Source organism: Sapajus apella, unplaced genomic scaffold (genome assembly GCF_009761245.1).
Source record: "Sapajus apella isolate SASKATOON/1434 unplaced genomic scaffold, GSC_monkey_1.0 scaffold9, whole genome shotgun sequence".
In the NCBI taxonomy this organism is placed as follows: domain Eukaryota; kingdom Metazoa; phylum Chordata; class Mammalia; order Primates; family Cebidae; genus Sapajus; species Sapajus apella.
The window spans coordinates 34404286-34427788 of record NW_022436949.1 but is presented as its reverse complement, the minus strand read 5'-3'; the positions used below and the strand labels follow the sequence as shown (position 1 = coordinate 34427788).

Below are 23503 nucleotides of genomic sequence, written 5' to 3'. Positions count from 1 at the left end.
ATTTGAATCTTCTCTCTTTTTTATTAGTCTGGCTAGCAATCTATCTATTTTGCTGTTCTTTTCAAAAAAACAGATTCTGGATTTATTGAATTTTTGAAGGCTTTTTTGTGTCTCTGTCAGTTCTGGTTTTATCATAGTTATTTCTTGCTTTCTGCTAGCTTTCAAATTTGTTTGATTTTGCTCCTCTAGTTTTTTAAATTGTGACATCAGGGTGTTGATTTTACATCTTTTCTCGCTTTTCATGTGGGCATTTAGTGCTATAAATTTCTCTCTAGACACTGCTTTAAATGTGTCCCAGAGATTATGGGACATTTTGTCTTCGTTCTCATTGGTTTCTAAAAACATTTTTATTTCTGCTTTCATTATTTATCCAGTCACCATTCAGGAGCAGGTTTCCATGTAGTTGTATGGTTTTGGGTGAGTTTCTTAATCCTGAGTTCTAATTTGATTGCACCGTGGGCTGAGAGACTGCTTATTATGATTTGCATTCTTCTGCATTTGCTAAGGAGTGTTTTACTTCCAATTATGTGGTCAATTTTAGAATAAGTGTGATGTGGTGCTGCGAAGAATGTATATTCTTTGGCTTTGGGGTGGAGAGTTCTGTAGATGTCTATTAGGTCCTCTTGGTCCCGATCTGAGTTCAAGTCCTAGATATCCTTGTTAATTTTCTGTCTCATTGATCTGTATTTAAAATAAACATTACATTAGTACAAATTTATATACTTTATTTGCAGGTTTAATTTTGTGATTTTAATGTACTTTATTTTGGATTCTCTCACTAATGTAATTGGTAATATTTTCAGATATTATTACTATAAAGAACACTGCATATGTTGAACAAGACTTGCAGCCCAGGGATGAAGCCAACTTGATCATGATGAATAAGCTTTTTGATATGCTGTTGGATTCAGTTTGCCAGTATTTTATTGAGGACTTTTGCATCAGTGTTCATCATGGATATTGGCCTGAAAATTTCTTTTTTAGTTGTGTCTCTGCCAGGTTTTGGTATTAGGATGATGTTGGTCTCATAAAATGAGTTGGGAAGAATCCCCTCTTTTTGTATTGTTTGGCATAGTTTTGGAAGGAATGGTAGCAACTCCTCCTTGTACTTCTGGTAGAATTTGGCTCTGAACCACTCTGGTCTTGGAGTTTTTTTGGTAGGTAGACTATTAATTTCTGCCTCAATTTCAGACCCTGTTATTGGCCTATTCAGTGATTCAACGTCTTCCTGGTTTAGTCTTGGGACAGTGTAAGTGTCCAGAAATTTATCCATTTCTTCTAGATTTACTGGTTTATCTGCATGGAGGTGTCTATAGTCATCTCTGATGGTAGTTTGTATTTCTGTGGGATCAGTGGTGATAACACTTTTATCATTCTTATTGCATCTATTTGATTCTTCTCTCTTTTCTTCATTAGTCTGGTTAACGGTCTACTGTGTTGATCTTTTCAAAGAAAAACAGCTGCTGAATTCATTGATTTATTGAAGTATTTTTTGTGTCTTTATCTCCTTCAGTTCTACTCTTATTTATTTTCTTCTTTAACTCTTGAATTTGTTTTATCTTGCTCCTCTAGTTCTTTTAATCATGACATTAGGGTGTCAATTTTAAATCTTTCCTCATTTCTTTTGTGGTAGCCATCACATAAACAGAATTAAAGACAAATACCACATGGTTATCTCAATGGATGCAGAGAAGGCCTTCAACAAAATTTAAATTCCTTTATGCTAAAAACTCTCAATAAACTAGGTATCAGTGGAACATATCTCAAAATAAAAACAGCAATTTATGACAGTTTCACAGCCAATATCATACTGAATGGGCAAAAACTGGAAGCATTCCCTTTGAAAAGTGGCACAAGACAAGAATGCTCTCTCTCTCACCACTCCTATTCAACATAGTATTAGAATACTGACCAGGGCAATCAGGCAAGAAAAATAAATAAAGGGTATTCAATTAGGAAAAGAAGAAGTCAAATTGTATATTAGAAGGCCCCATAGTTTCAGCCCCAAATCTCCTTAAGCTGATAAGCAACTTCAGCAAAATCTCCGGATACAAAATCATTGTGCAAAGATCACAAACATTCCTATACACCAATATCAGACAAACAGAGAGTCAAATCATGAGTAAACTGTTCACAATTGCTACAAAGAGAATAAAATATCTAGGAATACAACTAACAAGGGATGTGAAGGACCTTCTCAAGAAGAACTACAAGCTACTTCTCAATGAAATAAGAGAGGACACAAACAGGTGGAAAAACCTTCCAGGCTCATGGTTAGGAAAAATCAATATCATGAAAATGGCCATACATCCCAAAGTAATGTATAGATTCAATGTTATCCCCATCAAGCTACCATTGATTTTCTTCACAGAGCTAGAAAAAAACACCTTAAACTTCATATGGAACCAAAAAAAGAGCCCATATAGCCAAGATAATTTTAAGGAAAAAAAATCTGGAGGCATCGTGCTACATGACTTCAAACTATACTACAATGCTACAGTGAACAAAATGGCATCATACTGGAACCAAAACAGAGTTGTAGACCAATTAAACAAAACAGAGGCCTCAGAAGGAATGCCACACATTTACAACCATCTGATCTTTTGACAATCCTGACAAAAACAACCAATGGGGAGAGGATTCCCTATTTAATAACTGGTGTTGGGAAAACTGGCTAGCCATATGCAGACAGCCGAAACCGGATCCCTTCTTTATACCTTATACAAAAATTAACCCAGGTTTTATTTTTAAATCTTTAGTTCATCCTAATACCATAAAAACCCTAAAAAGAATATGCAATACCATTTAGGACATTGGCATGGGCAAGGACTTCTTGACTAAACACAAAAAGAAATGGCAACAAAAAACATTTTGACAAATAGGATCTAATTAAACTAAAGAACTTCTGCACAGCAAAAGAAACTATCATTAGAGTGAACCAGACATGAACATGATGGGAAAAATTTTTTGTAATCTACCCATCTGACAAAGGGCTAATATCCCTAATCTATGGAGACCTTAAACAAATTTACCAAGAAAAAACAAACCCATCAAAAAGTGGATGAAGGATATAAATGGACACTTCCCAAAAAAGACATTTATGCAGCCAACAAACATATGAAAAAATGCTCATCATCACTGATCATTAGAGAAATGCAAATCAAAACCACATTGAGATACCATTTCACACCAGTTAGAATGGCGATCATGAAAAAAATCAGGAGACAATAGATGCTAGAGAGGATGTGGATAAATAAGAACATTTTTACACTGTTGGAGTATAAATTAATTCAACCATGTGGAAGACACTGTGGCAATTCCTCAAGGATCTACAACTAGAAATACCATTTGACCCAGCAATCCCATTACTGGGTATATACCCAAAGGATTATAAATCATTCTACTATAAAGACACAGGCACACATATGTTTATTGTACCAGTGTTCACAATAGCAAAAGCTTGGAACAAACCCAAATGCCCATCAATGATAGACTGGATCAAGAAAATATGGCACATACACACCGTGAAATACTATTCAGCCATAAAAAAGAAAACGCTTGTGTCTTTTGCAGGGACATTAATAAAGCTGGAAACTATCATTCTCAGCAAACTTACACAAGAAGAGAAAACCGAACACCGCATGTTCTCACTCACAAGTGGGTGTTGAACCATGAGAACACATGGACACAGGGAGGGAAACATCACACACAGGGGCCTTTTGTGAGGTGGAGGACTATGGGAGGGATGGCAGGGGATGGGGTTTAGAGGAGGGATAGCATTGGGAGAAATACCTAATGTAGATGATGGGGTGATGAATGCAGCAAACCATCACAGCACTTTTATGCCTATATGAGAAACCTGCATGTTCTGCACATGTATCCCAAAATTTAAAGTCTAATGAAAAAAACACTGCTATGTATATTTTTATGGTTATGTTCATATTCAAATGCAAGTGTATTAGTCATTCTCACACTGCTATAAAAAAGTATCTGAGACTGGATAATTTATAAAAAGGTTCAATTGACTTATGATTCTGCAGACTCTTCAGGAATTATCATGGCTTCTGCCTTTGGGGAGGTCTCAGGAAGCTACCAAGAAAGCCCAAATGCAAAAGAGGAGCAAGGCACTTACATGGCAGGAGCAGGAGGAAGACAGAGAGGGCAGGGAAGTAACACACACTTTTAAATGACCAAATCTTATGAGAACTCAACTATCATGAGAATATCACCAAGTGGGATGGTGTTAAATCATGAGCAAACAACCTCATGATCCAATCAGCTTCCCACTAGGCCCCACCTCCAACACTGAGTGTGGCCATTGAACATGATACTCTTGCAGGGACACAGATCCAAACCACATTGTTCTGCCACAGCCCTTTCAAAATGTCATGTCATTCTCATGTTTCAAAATACAATCATGCCTTCCCAACAGTTCCACAGAGTCGTAACTCGTTTCAGCATTAACTCAAAAGTCCAAAATCCCAAGTCTCTTCTTAGACAAGGCAAGACTCTTCTGCCTATAAGCGTGTAAAATAAAAAAAAAAATTAAAAATAAACAAGTTAGTTACTCCCAAGGACAATGGGGATATAGGCATTGGGTAAATACTCCAATTGCAAAAAGGCAAGATCAACCAAAAGAAAAGGGTTATAGGCCCCATGCAAGTCCCAAAACACAGCAGGAAAGTCATTAAAATGTAAAACGCCAAAAGAATCTCCTTTGACTCCATGTCTCATATCCAGGGCACAATGATGCCAGGGGTCAGCTTGTAAGCCCTTGGGCAGCCACACCCCTGTGGCTTTGCAGGGTTCAGGCCCCACAGCTGTTCTCAAGAGCTTCTGTATCTACCATTCCAGGGTCTTAAGGATGGTCACTAGGCAGTGCTCCAGTGGAGACTCTGTGAATGGACTCCAACCCCACATTTTCCTTCCACACTATCCTCTTAAGGGTTCTCCATCTGGGCTCCACCCCTGCAGCAAACTTCTGCCTGTACATCCAGGTTTTTTCATAGAGCCTCTGAAATCTAGCTAGAGGATCCTAAGCCTCAACTCTTGTAGTATATGTACCAAAAGGCTTAACACCACGTGGAAGTACAAAAGCTTACAGCTTGCACACTCTGAAGCAGTGGCCTCAGCTATACCTGGGCCCCTTTGAACCACAGTGGAGCAGCCAGGGTGCAGGGAGCCATGTATGTCCTGAGGCTGCACAGGGCAGCAGGGCCCTGGACTTGGCCCAAGAAACCATTCTTTCCTCCTAGGCCTCCAGTTCTGTGATGAGAGGGGACACCAGGAAGATCTCTGAAATGTGTTCAAGGCCTTTCCCACTGTCTTGGCTATCAGAGCTTGCCTTCCTTTTAGTAATGTAAATTTTGACAGCCTGTTTGACTTTCTGCTGTGATAATAGATTTTTATTTTCTACCACAAGACCAAACTGCAAATTTTCCAAATGTTATGCTCTGTTTTTCTTTTAAATATAAGTTCCAATTTCAGGTCATTTCTTTGCTCATGACTATGAGCATAGGTTGTTAGAGGAGCCAGGTTAATTATTGACACTTTGCCACTTGTAAATTTTTTTTACACTAGATACCTTAAATTATCTCTCAAATTCAAAGTTCCACAGATCCCTGGAGCATAGCCACAGTACAGCCAGGCTCTTTGCTAAAGCATGACAAAAGTGACCTGTGTTTCAGTTCCCAATAAGTTCCTCAGTTTCATCAGAGACCTCCTCAGCCTTGACTTTCTTGTGCATATCACTAACTGCATTTCATTCACAATTTAACAAATATCTAAAAAGTTCCCAATGTTTCCTCAACTTGCTGTCTTCTGCTGAGCCCTCCAAACTCTTCTAACCTCTGCCCATTTCCCCAATTCCAAACCTGCTTCCACATTTTCTGGTAACTTTCTGTCAGTGCCCCACTCCTTGGTACCAATTGTCTGTATTAGTCCATTCTCACATTGCTATAAAGAAATACCTGAGACTCTGATAAATAAGTTTAATTGGCTCATGGTTCTGCAGGCTATACAGGAAGCATGGTGGCATCTGCTTCTGGGGAGGCCTCAGGAAGGTTCTAGTCATGGCAGAAGGCAAAGAGGGAGTGAGGCAGTTTACATGCCCACAACAGAAGCAAGTGGGAGGATGTGTCACACACTTTCAAATGACCAGATTTCGTGATAGCTCACTATCACAAGAAGCACAATATGAAGGGAGATGGTGTTAAATCACAAGAAACCACCACAATGATCCAATCACCTCTCATATGCCCCCACCTCCAACATTGGGAGTTACAATATGACATGAGATTTGGGCGAAGACAGAGATCCAAACCCTATCAGCAAAATATTGAAACTATACACATTTGAAAAGAGAATGACAAAATTATTTTCCAAATTATTTGTTTTGATCATTTTTTCAAATTGATAAGAATTTTATATAAATTCTAAACACTAATTGCCTCTCAGTTATATATGAAGCAAATATATTACCTCACAGCAATTTTGTCTTTTTACTATTATCTTTGCATGAGTATATATTTTGCTTTGTTTTCTTATTAATGACTAACTTAAAGATATTCTAAATCCAAAATCAGTTTTTCAGTTGAGTGTTTCATAGCCTATTAGATGATTAATATTTATCAGAATATGTATATTCTCCTTGAGATCTTTCTATAACCAGTTAACATTGTAAGTTTTGTTGATCAAATCTAGCACATGCTTACTAATATTATTTAATATGTTCCTCAATATTTAAGAGTTACATAAAAGTTGTCATATTATGGTGGTTATTATGGAATTGAACCACCTGATGAATTAATCATAATGCATTGTTCTTTTAAGCACTTATTTAAGAAGTTTTATTTAGCTTTTGTATCCCCATTTCAGCTGTGTTCTGGTTAATATTTACTTCACAAATGTTTGTTATTTAAAAATATGTATTTATTAACATCTGGGACATTCTTATTAAACTTTTGTTTCCTGGTTCTCTCATTTTTAATTACCAGAACTTTGTAATTAAATTTTGAATAAGTCCAGTTCTCTGTTTCTACTGTCCTATCCTGGTTATGAATAATCATCATGTCTCTACTCAATACTTTTGCAATTACAACATAACTACTTTCCAAGTATTTAACCATTTTTGTAGGAAGAGTAATTTTTTCTGTGATCCATATTTGAAAATGCCATTTACCTAATTGAAATTTTTTGGTAGTTACTCATTTCCCTTCAGATGATGGCTAAACTTGAAACAACAACAACAAAAAAAAAACAACCATACAAGTGATGCCATATCTTGATTTCAGCTTTTCTCTCTAGACTAACGTCTGTCCCAGTCATTATCTGTTTTTCAGCCATATCAAACTTGTTTCACATTTGTTAACATTCCGTGTTCTCTCTGAACTGTATGTCTTTATACCTTATTATATTTGACCTTTATGCACCACCCTGAGTATCCGTTATTAACTCATTTCTCTTTTAAATCCCAGGTCCAAATGTTAAAAGACTCTCTCTCTTGTACACTTTGTATACCTAATGCTTGACAGATCCTTGGTTGTATGCAATAGATACTTTAAATAATTCAATAAAGGCAGGAAGAAAAGAAGGTGAAAGCAAGTAAGTAGCAGGACTCTATAGGACAAACATACCTATGGCAGTTTTATTTGAAATTGTAAGAATTTTATAGATCTTAATTTATACTTTCAATTTATTTCATTCTTATCCCTTCTTACAAGTTTAACTCTGACTCATAAACAAAGCTGTTAAGAGTAACTAGAGTTTTCTTCAAAAATTTTATATTTTTCATATGGATACCTACTGCTTCCTATGTAAAATATAAACCTAAGAAAAACAAATCTGCAAAACCTCCAGGTGATTAAAGAGAAAACAGCAATAAATGTAACATGAACTGTTACATACACAAAGAGATGTAGCCAACTTTAAGTGGGAGATATTTATGTTTTAAATCCAGTTGCACTGGCCATACTTTCAGATTTAAAAAGATTTCTCTGTAGCAGTTCAGAGCCAACAACATATCTGTCTTTTCTTTTTCTTAATATTAGACAAATGCATATATCCTATTGCATTTAGTTACTCCAACATCTCAGTGCTGACCCTTTTCTTCAAATACTTGAAACCCCAACAGAGGCGTCTGTTTTCTTTCCCTCTTTCTTGTTGACTTTTTCTTTGGGTGTATGTTAAGAAATTCAGCTTATTCACTTCTTACATATGTGCCTTCAAATTATTCATAACACTACAAGGGATAAAATAGACTTTAAAATCATGAGTCAAGAAATTTAATGGAATGAATGTGTATTTTTTGCCAAACACATCAAGTTGTATACATCTATTGTGTATTTCCATTTGTATGTTAAAATTCATAAATAGAATGTCAAAAAATTGCATAGACAAAGCTTATTTTGCACATATAGCACCAATCCAAAGCCAAAGAGTCTGTCAAAATATCTCCACTGTCCAAAGTACCAGATATTTATTTTAAAATAGGTATTGAATATAATATATTCATTAATATCGTAAAAACTGGAGATACGTAAGTGAAAAACATCCTTATCCTTTTCATAGTTTAGTGAAAGAGATTAAAAATGAAGTAGATGTAGCTATTATAACATAGGTTTATGAGAAAGAGTAAAAACAGTTGTAGAAAGCTTGTTTTATATAATATCTTACTCATAGAAGATCACAGTGCTATAGGAGTTTGAAGAAGGAGTTTTCTAAACTTAAGTTTGGCATTTCATATTAAATGAATACATCATGAAAGACTGAAAATGGTACTTTGGGGAAACTAAGCCCATTTGGCTTTGCTGCAGCTAAAGTTACCATAGAAGGAAGGCTATGCAAGTGGGGTGGATGAAGGTAATACACCAAAGATGAAAGAGCCTCTTGCCAAACTACGAAGTTTGCTTTAATTTACAAAGAATTCTTGACTGAATTGATTAGATTTCCATCACTATGATAACAGAGTGACTTAAATAATAAACTTTATATGAAGTCAAATCTACATTTGTGTTTCCAAAGTGAGAAAGTGGTTGAAACTTCATATACTTGAATAGGGAGACTATGCAAGAAAATATTAAAAGCAAATATATATTTCTTCAGGAATGTTTTACCTGGTATATTGCTTATCTTTAAAAATTATAATTTAATTAGTTGTTACTATTATTTCATTTTACAGATGGTGAAATTATGGCCCATAAATGTCTAGTAAATTACCCAATGGAATACAGTAGATGACAGTAAATGAACATCGAATGCAAAGCCATGCTCCAAGAGCAAGTGCATTTAACTACATTATACGCAGAACAACATTTAATAGAATAGAAAATTATCATCATTTAAGGCAAACAAAATCAAAGATACAATTCAACAAGATATAGAACCAATATATATGTTTCTTAAATGTTTATTTGCCTCTGAGTCAAATCTTCCAAAAGAAGTTAGCTCGTCTAAAAAATGAAGACAACAAAAAGTGAGACATTTCAACTGATCTGCATCTATGTGTGATTATACTAGATTGTGTCTCTTGTGAGCATTCTATTGTTAGAAGATTTCTTGTATAATTATAAGATGAAAAACAGATTGTGGATATTACCCTCTGTGATGGGACTCCTTGCTGCTGCAAGTGGAAGATTTTTCTGAGTTAATTGAAAGCACAGCTTGATGTCCCATGCAGTTTAAATACAGAAATTCAAAGCAGAGAAAAATAATAAATAAATAAACTCTGCTAAAGTAATGTTTGAATTGAGATAAATTGGTAGAATAAGGAAAATTCTGGATTATAGTTATTTTAAAGTCTTCAAATATCTCTAAACATATAATGTGTATAATACATTACTGATAACTTGAAGATTTATCCTTAAGTAAATGTTCATAATCTTGAAGCAAACATGCAAATTAGCACGCACTGGCATACAATGACTAAAGTGACTGGGAATAAAAAGATATTGTCAGAATCTATAGGCAAATACTAAGAATTCATATAAGTTCTTTTTAAATACAGTAAGTCACTATGCAAATAAATTATTTTTCTGTGGAGATACTTATCACCATTTTTCAGGTGACAAAACTAACATTGGTAAAATGATAAAGCACGCCAAACAGCTCAAACCTAATTGGTGGCAGAGTCAGAACAACATTAATTACTACTCATCTTGTTCTTATTTTTTAAATTTACAGATAAAATTGTATATATTTATTGTGTACAATATGTTATGAAGTATACATTGCTGAATGATTAAATACAGCTAATTGTTATATGCATTACCTTTTACAGATATTTTTGTGGTGAGAGCACTTTATATCCACTCTTAGCATTTTTAAAGAATGTGTTGTCAACTGTAAGCATCATCTCCTTTACCTAAGAAGTAAACTGACACAAGAACAGAAAACCAAACACCACATGTTCTCACTCATAAGTGGGAGTTAAACAGTGAGAACACATGGACACAGGGAGGTGAACATCACACACCAGAGCCTGTCAAGGGGTGCAGGTGGCTAGGGAAGGGATAACATTAGGAGAAACACCTAATGTAGATGACCGGGGAATGGACGCAGCAAACCACCATGGCACATGTATACCTATGTAACAAACCTACAAAATCTGCACATGTACCTCAGAACTTAAAGTATAATTTAAAAAAAAATAATAATTTTTGAGTCAAGTACTCTTTTAGGTGCTAAGAAGAAAGGCAAAAACTGAAGCCTTAAAACTGATATTCGGTTAATGAATATATAAACAATGAAAGCATAAATATGTAACATCATTTATATTAATAAATACAGATAGAGGAGAAATAGAGTAGGGGCTTGGTAATTCTCATGAAGTTATCAAGGAAGAAATGACGTAAAGTCTCATAAAAGATTTCTTTATGAAAGTCAAACTTGAATGACATGGAGAGGTAGACAACAAAGATATCATTCCAGTGTTTGTATCATATACTTTTCCCTACATATGTATTTATATATATTTATATTCACTATATCTAGATATTATATATGTCTATATGTACATGATTTCCCTTTAGTATCCACAAGAGACTGAGGGGATTCATTCAAATATAATATGCAGACAACAAAATCTGTGGATGCTCAAGTCCCTTATACAAAATCCCAGAGTGAATGTGAAGAAAAGGGAATGCTCGTATGTTGGTGGGAATATAAATTAGTGCAGCCCTTGTGGAGAACAGTATGGAGGTTTCTCAAAAAAACTGAAAATAGAACTATTACACAACCAGCGATCCCATTACCTGTTACATATCCTAAAGAAAGAAAATCAGCATATAGAGAGATAGCTATGCTTTTATGTTTATTGCAGCACTATCCACAATAGCCAAGATACAGAATTAACCTCAGTGTCCCTCAGTGAATGAATGGGTAAGGAAAAAGTGGTATATATACAAAATGAAATACTAATCCGCCTAAAAAGAATGAAATCCTATCATTTGTGGCAACATGGATGGAATTAGAGGATATAAAGTTAAATGAAATAAGCCAGACACAGAAAGACAAATACTGCATGTTCTCATTTATATGCAAGAGCTAAAATATTTGAGTGGTGGTTACCAGAGGCTAGGAAGGGTAATGAGCATTGACAAACGGGTAAAAAAATACAGTTAGATAGAAGAAATAAATTCTAGCATTCAATGCAAAAATAAGTTAACTATAGTAAAATAATTTATTGTATATTTTAAAATAGCTAGAAGATTTGGAATGTTCCCACTACAAAGAAATGACAAATATTTACATGATGGATATTCTAATTACCCTACTTTCATTATTACACACTGTATACTTGTATCAAAAATTGCATGGACTCCATAAATACATACAACTATTATTTATCAATATAAATTTAATAAAATTGCATAGCATTTTTATATTAGCACGTTTTAAGAATTCAGTGTATCATCAACTATAATAATTATCCTCTCCTTTATTTAAGAAATCATTTTTGAACCAGGTACTCTTCTAGGTGCTATGAACAGAAGCACAAATTGTAGCCATAAAACTCATATTTGGTAAATGACATGTAGGCCAATTTCTCATATACTTAAACCATCTCTAGATTACTTTTAATCCCTTATACAAAGTAGATGCTATGTAAATAGTTGTTATACTATATTCTTTTATTTGTGCTATTTTTATTGCTGTGTTTGTTTTTTTGTTTTACCTAAATGTTTTCAATTCATGGTTGGTTAAATCTATAGCTATGAATTCTGTGGATATGGAAGTCTCCCTCTAAATATGAGCCTTCCATAAACATACATATAGATATGTATATATATATGGTGAGCTTTCCATATCCATAATATATATGTGTGTGTGTGCTGTGTATATGAATATGTATTCATATATATAAATGAATAATTTTAGATGAAGTTGAAAATATATATTGGCATACGTATATGTTTGTGATAAAAATATTTCTATATACTTGTTTGTCCATATATACATGTATGTGTGTGATATGTATGCATAATATTAATATATATGTATTCCATTCCAATTCCAAAATGTCAATCTGAAATTCCCAGTATCATTTTCAGAGATATCACCAACCTGTGATTCTCCAATTCCTGACTATCCAAGCAAAACATTGCTTCTCAATCATAAGTACAATAGTTACATTTTGCCAATTCTGTTCAGACAATGAAGACTAACAAATGCATTAACTTTGCTGGTGTCTTTTAGAGATGCTTCTGATGCTGTCTCAGCCCATTCCCAGTTAGAACCAAAATACTGTGCAGAACCCAGACTTTCTAAAATGTTCTAACAGACATTCCAAGAACTCCCCCATGAGAAGGTAGATGTGGTTTGAAGCAGAAAAGTGGGAAGCTAGGAGGTGATACCATGGGAGAATGAGAAACATACTTATAAAATCTACTTGAGCCTGGGGTACTGCTTTTGCTTAGCCAAGAGTACATATACACTTTTCAATTAAAAGCTGCATTTTCATTAATCCAAAGCTTGTAATGTGATAGATTAGTTACAGTTTATAATAGGCACCTCAGGTTACGTTGGCATCTTATAACCAAAAGACAGGCATTATGTTTTTAAGGCCTAATAGCAGACTATGAAGAGTATCTCACAGATCATAAGATGATCCAAAATCCCCCTGAATCTTCTCTATGAATCTTCTATTGAGGCTTTTCAGAGGTTTAATATGACATACCTACTTAAAACTGTTAAAGTACAATTAGATCTGCTAGGTTTTAGGACCAGTCAGAAAGAAGCAAGCATTCAGCTCTGGAATTTGTGCAGAACTTTTTCTTGCTCAGAGTTCTACTCAGAACCTACAGTCTTATAACTACCTGAATGTAGTCTATGCTGCTCTAAAATGTAAGGGGCCCAACCAAGGGATTCTATGGTTTTGTTATAGGTTGTGTAAATAGCAACAACTTATCTCCCAATTTGTGAAGAGTATCATAACAGTTTTTTAGAATATTACACGCTGAGAAATTTCACTGGAGTGGAAGGATCCTAAATTTCTATGGCATTTATGTCTCACCCTTTATCATGCATGTGTCACATCTTATTTGCTAACTTATTTTCTAGTCCCTCCTTCTCAGGTCTAGTCAACATGCTACTATCAATGTAAAAGGTAATCTGTATTACAGTTTGTGTTATGTCAATTAAACTAAGATCTTTGTAACGCAGACAGATTGAGGGTTGATATAGATCTGCAGCAGTCCATGACAATGTATTGTTTTGTTTTCTAAGTTAAAAAAAACTGTTTCTGGGAGATTTTCTTAATGATGTGAAAAGAGCAATTAACAGATCAATGGTTTTATATTTAGTCATAGAGACCTTGCATGTAAAAATACCACACCTGAAACTGCAGCCACAATTGAAATCATTCCCAAGTAAAATTTTACTACAACCCGTGGCCATTCTTAGAAGCTAATAAACCTCTGCACAGACCAAACATGTAATTGAATTGATAATGTGATAGATACTATCACCCTCCTTCTTCAAAGTGTATGTTTGTGTATTCTAATGACATTAATTTATTGAATTATCCCAGCTATGTGGTGCTTTTTTAAAAAAAATTATCCTGGTTAAGAAAAAAAAAAGACTAATGGGGCTTCCATTTAGTACTTTTTAAAATCATAGCCCCGAGTCAATGGTTTAGATAGCCAATATGAATAATCTGCTTGTATCCAATAAGTTAACTCCAATTCAGGAACAAGAGAATTAATGACAGATAGATTCTGTAGACCCAGTGACCTACTCATGCACAAGACATATACCCAGGTTTAATTTATTACCTGATATTTGCAGAAGTCCAATTTGATGAGTGGACCACAGTCATAGAGTAGGTGTCTCAGAAAATATCAACTCAAAACTTGTTTCTACTGGAACATGGTATTTCTATTTTGCCATGATAAAGTTATCTTAGTAAGTGGCCATAGCTCCTAATACAACATAGAAAATTATTTACAATATATCTTTCATTAACTTCTAATGATCTTATCACAAGGGAACACTGACTTATTGTCACTTGGGGAGTTCTAGTGACAGTAAACTAGTCTAGTTGTTGGACTTTGATTGAAGGCTAAAATATTTCATTATATCAATTTCATCAGATTTATGCCTTCAGATCTAGAAATTATGTAATTTTTTATTTAATAAAGTATCACTTTAATATGTTTTCTGAATATTTTATTGACAAATGTGTTTATTCTGTCACCACCAAAATCTCTGTGGTTGAAGACATTTTGTTACTCTTTTATTCATCCCTGCTTCTAAATGTGGTAATGCCATCCACTTTATTGAAGGAAGTTGAATATAACAATAACGCTTCTGTTACTTTCAAATGAACATTGAAATTAGAGAGGTCTTCTAAATAGCTGCTTTTCAAAATGTATAAGAAGAAAGACAGCTCCCTGCTGGATACACATTTTATGTAAATTCACAACAGTATCAAAAGCACAGAGACTGGATCTTCATAATCCAACACAAAGTTCTGCAGACCATGTAGAAAGCCCTAGGTTAGTCTCTTTAGACAGTCTCTATTCCAAAAACTAGAGAGCATTTCCTTCCCCGGGGGTCACTGACATATGGGGGGGGGCGAAAATTTCCTAACATCATCCTTCATTTCCTAACATCATCCCAAACTAAAGGTCGCAGCAATCACAGAACTTTATAAAGAAGCTGGCTGTTATTTCTCCATGAATGCATTTCTCAATTCTGTAGTAAAGCAATTTTCTTCTGATTCCTACTGAGTATATCTATCCAGGTTTTTCATAAAGAATGAGTTACAACTTTTTTATCATCCTAAGCATTTGAGTTTTTTCTGTTGTATCAGAGAAGTTTTGATACTTAACTGCATAGAATAACATTCACTATTGTGCACAGATTTCAATCTATTCACCATACAAATTTTTTCAGCCACTCTCCAATGTTTGAACTAACATGTAACATCTAGAATCTGATAAGTTACCTAGAAAGACAATTTACTCGAAATTTTATATTTTTCTTCTTATTCCAACATCTTTATAATCCGATTCTACACATTTTTCCATAAGCCTTCATAAACAAAGTACAGCTTTTCAACTATTACTGAGAATAAACTCTCTTCTTGTGTCACCTTTTTTACTTAACCCTTACAGCATATTAATATATGATTCTAGTTATAGAAGTAGTAAGGAGTAGAAGAACTGTATCTTCAGAAGAATGAACATTCTCTTTTGAAGAATTTCCTAATGACAGGTTACAATGTTATTATGTAAAGATGAAAAGTAAGTTCTTTCCTGTACCCATCTGTTTTGCATAAAGGAATACCCAAGACTGGGTAATTTATAAACAGGAGAGGTTTATTCGGCTCACAGTTCTATAGGCTATACCCAAGACATAGTGCCAGCATCTGTTTCTGGCAAGGCCTGAGGAAGCTTACAATCATGGCGGAAGGCAAAAGGGGAGCCATGGCGAGACTGAGGGCAACAGAGAGAAGGGAAAGGTTTCAGACCCTTTTACACATCCAGATTTCTTGTGAACTCATTATCGCGGGGAGAGGACCAAGCCATTCATGAGATATCCACCCCACCCCCATGATCCAAACACCTCCTATGAGGCCCCACTTCCAACAGTGGTAGTCATATTTCAATCTGAGATTTGGAGAAGTAAAATATTCAATCCTTATCATTTTCATTGAAACTGGAGGCCCAGGATATCTTGGGGAATCATAAGTCTCAATTATATTTGAACATCCAAGTCATGAATCCACTTCCCCAAAGAGGCTCTGGTTGTTAGTAATAGATGCTTGACCAGTCTTTGGATTACACTATAATTCTTAAACATGTTCAATCACATGAACATCAGTTATTTTTAGTCACATTTACTTTGTAACTTTAAGAAGTCTACCAAAAATAACTCCGGTTCTATTAGTGTAATTTGAGCTGAAGCTTTTCTTCCTGAACCTGCAATTTTCTTTCTATAAACTCTGCAGCTCAATCATAACATAGCCATCCTAGTCCACTACTAGCTGTCATCACTCTAATGGTCATGTACAGCAACCACTTGTTTAGACAAAGCATGCTCTTCCTCAGGCATTTCATTCTATGTAAGCAGTGATGGTTCAATTCATCAACATACCAGCACATGTCACATTCCCCGTGGACCTTTTTCTCTTGTAAAGAAATTCAATATGATGCAAAGGCCACTTTCTAAAACATAGCAGTCTCAGATTCCCATCCTCAAGGGTCTATTTTCTGACCTTATTGTATCCATCACTACTTCATTAATGGTCCTGTCAGAACACCGAAAACAAAGTGTGTGCTGAAATGGGCTTATAATGTTAAGTGTATTGTGATGTCAAAATACAGATTAGGAAGACAAGTACACATTTGTAGTTTGAATCAGACACAATGAGAGTATTTACATCTTAAAAATAGCAAGTTCTATAAATCAATGTTTCTCCTTTACTCTATCCATATCAGACAGCCAGTTGCTAATCATTCACCATCACCTCACAACACTTATATGTTTTAAGTAGACAGTGTTTAATAGAGTTGATTATATATTGGTTAGCTAAAAGCAAAAAAGTATACCTGTAAATATTCAGAAACCAGTAATTGCAAGAATAATTTTCAAACTGAGGTGTCAGGAACTAAAGGAAAGAGGTGTCATTATGAGAACCTAATGGTGCAAAGGAATAGTGCAATGAGCTGTGTGTTCAGAGGGAACTCTGCACTGCTAGTGCTTGTATAAACAAAGTGGTTGTTTAAATAACAGAAAAAGAGGTTGTTTAAACCACAGAAAAAGTGGCCTGGTCCCCACAAGCTGCTATAAGGAAAGCACCCTGCTATGGCAACAGAAAAGGGGGAGTTTGTTTCCCAGTGGATATGTGAGATCAGTGTGGCTGGTGCTCTGCTTGACAATAGGCATGGTTTCTTTGCTTTTGGTACCTCTGAGTAAGCCCAGACATGCTGGTGCTGGGAATACCACGAGGCATTCATGGTAACTGATCACTAACATTCAAAGAGTATTGAATGACAAAGGCTTGAATTCAGAAAAACAAATAGTCTTTTTCTTTCTTCACATTTTCTGATCTTACTCTAGAATCTCCTGTTAATAGAACCTATTAGAAAGCTACCTAGTCAAAGAAACTGGGAAATATAATTTATAGGATAAAAGCCTAGAAACACAAATCTGAGTAAAAAAGCAAGCTATGGCGTTAGGATATAATAGGCAAGTAACCACGACTTGGAGCATTTGCATCTTGTAAGGAGAGTTTGGAATTTTATACCGAGGCAATTGAAAGAGTGTGAAATTCTTAATAGGCAGGGAATAAACAAACCAAATAATATTTTAGAAATAATTCTCTACTTGAAGGCTAGGTATGTCTACTCTTCACTCTGCAGATAGGTCTCCAGAACACCCACCTTGAATCTTAAGGAAATAAAAAGTACAGAGTGAGAAATGTTGAAAGTATGGCTCCACACATGTATTCAAAGTCCAGGAGATTTGTCCCATGATGGAGAACTTTCCAAGTCTACATGCTTCACCATCCTCTGACAGCTCAGACCTGGTAATAATAGTCTGTTTGACTTCAGAGAGAGTGAAAGATGTTGGAACAGAACCCTCCAGCAATCACCCCCACATAGAAACATCACTGGACAACTATCCACATGCAAAAATACCTTCACAAAAGCTAAAAAAAAAAACCCAAGTAAGATATCCTAGTACCTTCCTGCAGCACAATAATAAGAAATAAAGTGTTAAAGAGGGTCGGAAGAAGAGTTTTACATTATCTGCATTACCCTCGCCCTAGGTAGCACAGTACAAACACAGAAAAAAATCATTTGGGGCAAAGAGAAAAATGTGAGCATAGGACTTTGCATGTTCCCCAATACTGGACCCTCCAAAGTAAAAACCAGCACTAGCAAAACTTCCAAAGAGTTACATTCCATGTTGGTAGCCAAACACTGAGCCTCTAGACTCACTTCAGTGCCAGGAAGAACCACACAGCTGCAGGGTTCAGGCATGCATGGCAAATTTAATATCTGGCTTCCACCACTGCAGGTTCAACTTCTGTGGCTCCAGGCTTCAGATAACACTCAACAACATATAGGCCTCACCAATATTTGTCTTAAGGAACGCTGTGGCACTGTGCCTGCCATGGCAAGCCCTAGGCTGCTTTCAGTTCTGTACTAACTGCAGCTGCCCCAAGCTTCTGTCATGCCCTAGCACTATGCCTGGCACAGGACTTTCCCACAATCTAGTCTGTGAAGTATGGAGTAAGTACCTACCTTTCCAAATGGGCAAACATAGACATGTGCCCTCAAGGATGAAGAACAATGAGGAAAACATGTTATCAATAAATGGACAAAAATGAGGTAATAATAACTGGCCCTGGAGAAAGAAGGCTGCATAATCTGCTTGAGAAAGAATTTAAAATAACTTTCTCAAGGAAGTTTAGCAAACTTCAAGAAAAAAACAATTCAAGAAAACAAGAAAAACAGTAAGTGACTAAAATTAGAAGTTTAATAGACAAATTGAAACTTTGAAAATATCAGTGTCCTGGAGCTAGAAAAAACTGAATGAAATGAAAAATAAGATTATCAACAGCAGATTTGATCAAGCAGAAGAAAAATGTGTGAACTTGAAGTTATTTGAAAATATATAGTCAGAGAAGTGAAAAAAAGAAAAAAGGTCCTGTGGAATTTATGCTTTAAGGAGGCTCTGTTTTGATGTATTTTGAGGATTTGTTTCAAGATTTAGAGCTGCTTTTAGTGATTCTTGCAGTGTTGGCTTGGTAGTGGCATATTCACTCAGTATTTTACCTTCCTTTGTGAAGCTTAGTTTCACTAGATACAAAATTCTTGGCCAATAATTGTTAAGTAGGCCGAAAATGGGGCCCCAATCCCTTCTAGATTGTAGGGTTTCTGCTAAGAAATCTGCTGTTAATTTGATAGGTTTTCTTTATAGATTACCACTTGGTTTTGTCTCACAGCTATTAACATTCTTCTTCTTCCCCTTGTCTTGACTTTAGATAACCTCATGACCATGTGCCTAGTTGATAATGTATTTGTGATGAATTTCCCAGGTAATCTTTGAGCTTCTAGTATTTGGATGTGTACATTTCTAGCAACGCCAGGACCCCAAATACGTTTTCCAGACCTTTAGATTTCTCTTTCAGGAATGCCAACTATTTTTAGGCTTGGTCATTTAACATAATCCCAAACTTCTCAAAGTCTTTGTTCATTTTTTTTTTAATTCTTTTTTGTCTTGTTGGATTGGGTTATTTTGAAAACCTTATCTTTGAGCTCTGACGATTTTTCTTCTGCTTGATTGATTCTATTGCTGAGACGTCCCAGTGCATTTTGCATTTCTATAAACTCCCCCCAAACAAGGCAATGAAAAGGAATTGAGAAAGCTTACAGAATTTGTGAGACAGGTAAAAAGATCAAATGATTGAGTTATACAAGTTAGACAAAGAAAAAAAGATGAAAAAGTAGAATACTTATTTTTAAAGAATAAAAAATAGTAACAGAAAACTTTCCAAACCTGCAAAAAGATACAAATATCCAAGTATGGGAACATCAAAATCTAAAATTAGAGTCCTTCCAAATGAGACCACTCCATGATATATTAGAATCAAACATATTTGACATGGTTTGGCTATGACCCCACTGAAATCTCATATATATATAATATATATGATATATTATATATCATATATTATATCATATATTATATATATGATATATATATCATATAATCATATTATATATATATATCATATAATATATATATGATATATATTAATATATATTACATATATATGAGATATATATATTAATATATATATATATTACATATATATATATATTTTTTTTTTAAAAGAGAAAATTTACAAGACTCCTTCTCAGTACCTAAATGTGGCTTCAGCAAACTCAGAAGAATGAAAGTCATTTTGATGAAATCATCACAGGTGGTGAAATCTCAACTTGAATTATGCCTCCCAGAATTCCCACATGTTGTGGGAGGGACACAGGGAAAGGTAATTGAATCATGGGGGTCAGTCTTTTCCATGCTGTTCTTGTGATACTTAATGAGTCTCGCCAGATGTGATGGGTTTATCAGGGGTTTCCACTTTTGCTTCTTCCTCATTTTCTCTTGCCGCCACCATGTAAGAAGTGCCTTTCACCACCCTGCCATGATTCTGAGGCCTCTCAGCCATGTGGAACTGTAAGTCCATTTAAACCTCTTTTTCTTTCCAGTCCCAGGTATGTCTTTCATCGGATCCACTGACAGCTTGCACTGTGTGCCTGGAAAAGCCACACACACTCAACACCAACCCATGAAAGCAGCTGGGAGGGAGGCTGTACCCTGCAAAGCCACAGGGACCAAGCTGTCCAAGACCATGGGAATCCACCTCTTACATCAGTCTGACCTGGATGTGAGACCTGGATTCAAAGGAGGTCATTTTGGAGCTTTAAAATTTGACTTCCTCACTGGATGTGGAACTTGCATGGGCCCCTGTAACCTCTTTGTTTTGGCCAATTTCTCCTACCTGAAATGACTGTATTTACCCAATACCTGTACCCTGTTGTATCTAGGAAGCAACTAGCTTGCTTTTGATTCTACAGGCTTATAGGCAAAAGGGACTTGCCTTGACTCAAATAAGTTTTTGGGCTATGGACTTTTGAGTTAATGCTGAAATAATTTAAGACTTTAAGAGACTGTCAGGAAGACATGATTGATATTGAGATGTGATGACATGAGATTTGGAGAGGTCAGGGCAGAATGATATGGTCTGTGTCCCCACTGAAATTTCAACTTAAATCGTATCTCCCAGAATTCCCATATTGTGGGAGGGACAGAGGGTGAGGTAATTGAGCCATGGGGACTAGTTTTTCTCATGTTATTTTTGTGATAGTGAATAAGTCTCACAAGATTTGTTGGGTTTATCAGGGGTTTCTGCTTTGGCTTCTTTCTCTTTTTCTCTTGCTGCCACCATGTAAGAAGTACCTTTCACTTCCTGCCATGATTCTGAGGCCTCCCCAGTCATGAGGAACTGTTAAGTCCAATAAAATCTCTTTGTCTTCCCAGTCTTGAGTATGTCTTTATCAGCAGCATGAAAATGGACTAATACGAGAGAGATCCAAGATGGCTGATCACTAGCAGCTCGGGATTGCAGCTCCCACTGAAAGAGCAGAGAACGAGAGGACGCCACACTTTCAGATCAATTTTTGTTGCTCACACACCAGGAGATTCCCAGCGGAGGAGCCCCACCTGTCGCCAGCGTGACTCTTGAGGCCGGTGAGGCGGTTTTGCCGCTGCCTTGGTGTGGCGGTTCTTGGTGCAGAGACAGAAAAGCACCATCAATCTTAAAGCCGCTGTTTTGGCCGGAGCAGTGGGTTGCTCAGATTCTAGCGCCGGGAATCAACAAGTTGGACGTCCATTCAGAAACCCAACTATAAAGACGGTAATTATAAAGACCACAGATGGATAAATCTATAACGAAGGGAAGAAAACAGCCTAAAAAGGCTGAGAATACCCAAAATCAGAACGCTTCTCCCTCTACAGGGGATCACAGTTCCTCATCAGAAACAGAACAAGGCCTGATGGAGAAAGACTGTGTTCCATCAGCAGAAGCTGGCTTTAAAAAGTGGATGATAAGAAACTTCTGGGAATTAAAAGAACTTGTTCTAACCCAATGCAAAGAAACTAAGAACTTTGAAAAAAGGTTTGACGAAATGTTAACAAGAATACACAATTTAGAGAGGAATATAAGTGAATTAATGGAGCTGAAAAATACAACACGAGAATTTTGCGAACTATGCACAAGTTTTAACAGCCGAATTGATCAAGTAGAAGAAAAGATATCAGAGGTCGAAGACCAACTTCATGAAATAAAACAAAAAGATTAGAGAAAAAAGGATAAAAAAGAACGAGCAAAGTCTCCAAGAAATATGGGACTATGTGAAAAGACCTAATCTACGTTTGATAGGTGTACCTGAATGTGACGAAGAGAATCAATCCAAGCTGGAAAATACGCTTCAGGATATTATTCAGGAAAACTTTCCCAACCTAGCAAGGCAGGACAATATTCAACTCCAGGAAATACAGAGAACACCACAAAAATATTCCTCAAGAAGGCCAACCTCAAGGCACATAATTGCCAGATTCACCAGGGTTGAAATGAAAGAGAAAATACTGAGGGCAGCCAGAGAGAAAGGTCAGGTTACCCATAAAGGGAAGCCCATCAGACTCACAGCAGATCTCTCAGTAGAAACCCTACAAGCCAGAAGAGAGTGGGGGCCAATATTCAACATCCTTAAAGAAAAAAACTTTCAACCCAGAATTTTACATCCAGCCAAACTAAGCTTCATAAGCGAAGGAAAAATAAAATCTTTTGTGAACAAGCAAGCACTCAGAGATTTCATCACCACCAGGCCTGCTTTACAAGAGCTTTTGAAAGAACCACTACAAATAGAAAGGAACAACTAGTATCAGCCTTTCTAAAAAATACCAAAAAATAAAGAACATCAACATATTTAAGAAATTGCATCAACTAACGGGCAAAACAGCCAGCTAACATTAAATGACAGTATCAAACACACATATATTGTTATTAATTTTAAATTTAAATCGACTAAATCCCCCAATCCAAAGACACAGACAGGCAAAAAAAGCCAAGACCCATTGGTATGCTACATCCAGATCCATCTCACATGCAAGGATACATAAAGACTCAAAACGAAGGGATGGTGAAAAATTTACCAACCAAATGGAGAGCTAAAATAAATAAATAGAAAGCAGGAGTTGCAATTTTTGCTGATAAAATAGATTTCAAAGCAATAAAGATCAAAAGAAGCAAAGAAGGATATTACATAAAGATAAAAGGATCAATGTAACAAGAAGAGCTAAAGATCCTAAACATATATGCACCCAATACAGAAATACCCAGATATATAAGACTTACAAAGAGACTTGGACCCCCACACAATAATAGCGGGAGACTTCAACATCAATATTAGATAGATCAATGAGA

General features: G+C 35.8%; 1 long non-coding RNA gene and 1 other non-coding gene across 2 annotated transcripts; both read right to left on the bottom strand.

Moving 5' to 3' along the window:
- Positions 1-5890: 5890 nt before the first annotated feature.
- On the bottom strand, positions 5891-15848 carry LOC116551224. The gene is made up of 2 exons (XR_004268780.1): positions 15787-15848; positions 5891-5969 (listed from the first exon to the last, which is right to left on the bottom strand). It is a non-coding gene; the product is annotated as an uncharacterized LOC116551224 (long non-coding RNA).
- A 4518-nt stretch (positions 15849-20366) lies between these two features.
- Positions 20367-20441, bottom strand: LOC116551430. Its single transcript, XR_004268927.1, has one exon. It is a non-coding gene; the product is annotated as a small nucleolar RNA SNORD59 (small nucleolar RNA).
- Between the last annotated feature and the right edge of the window lie 3062 nt (positions 20442-23503).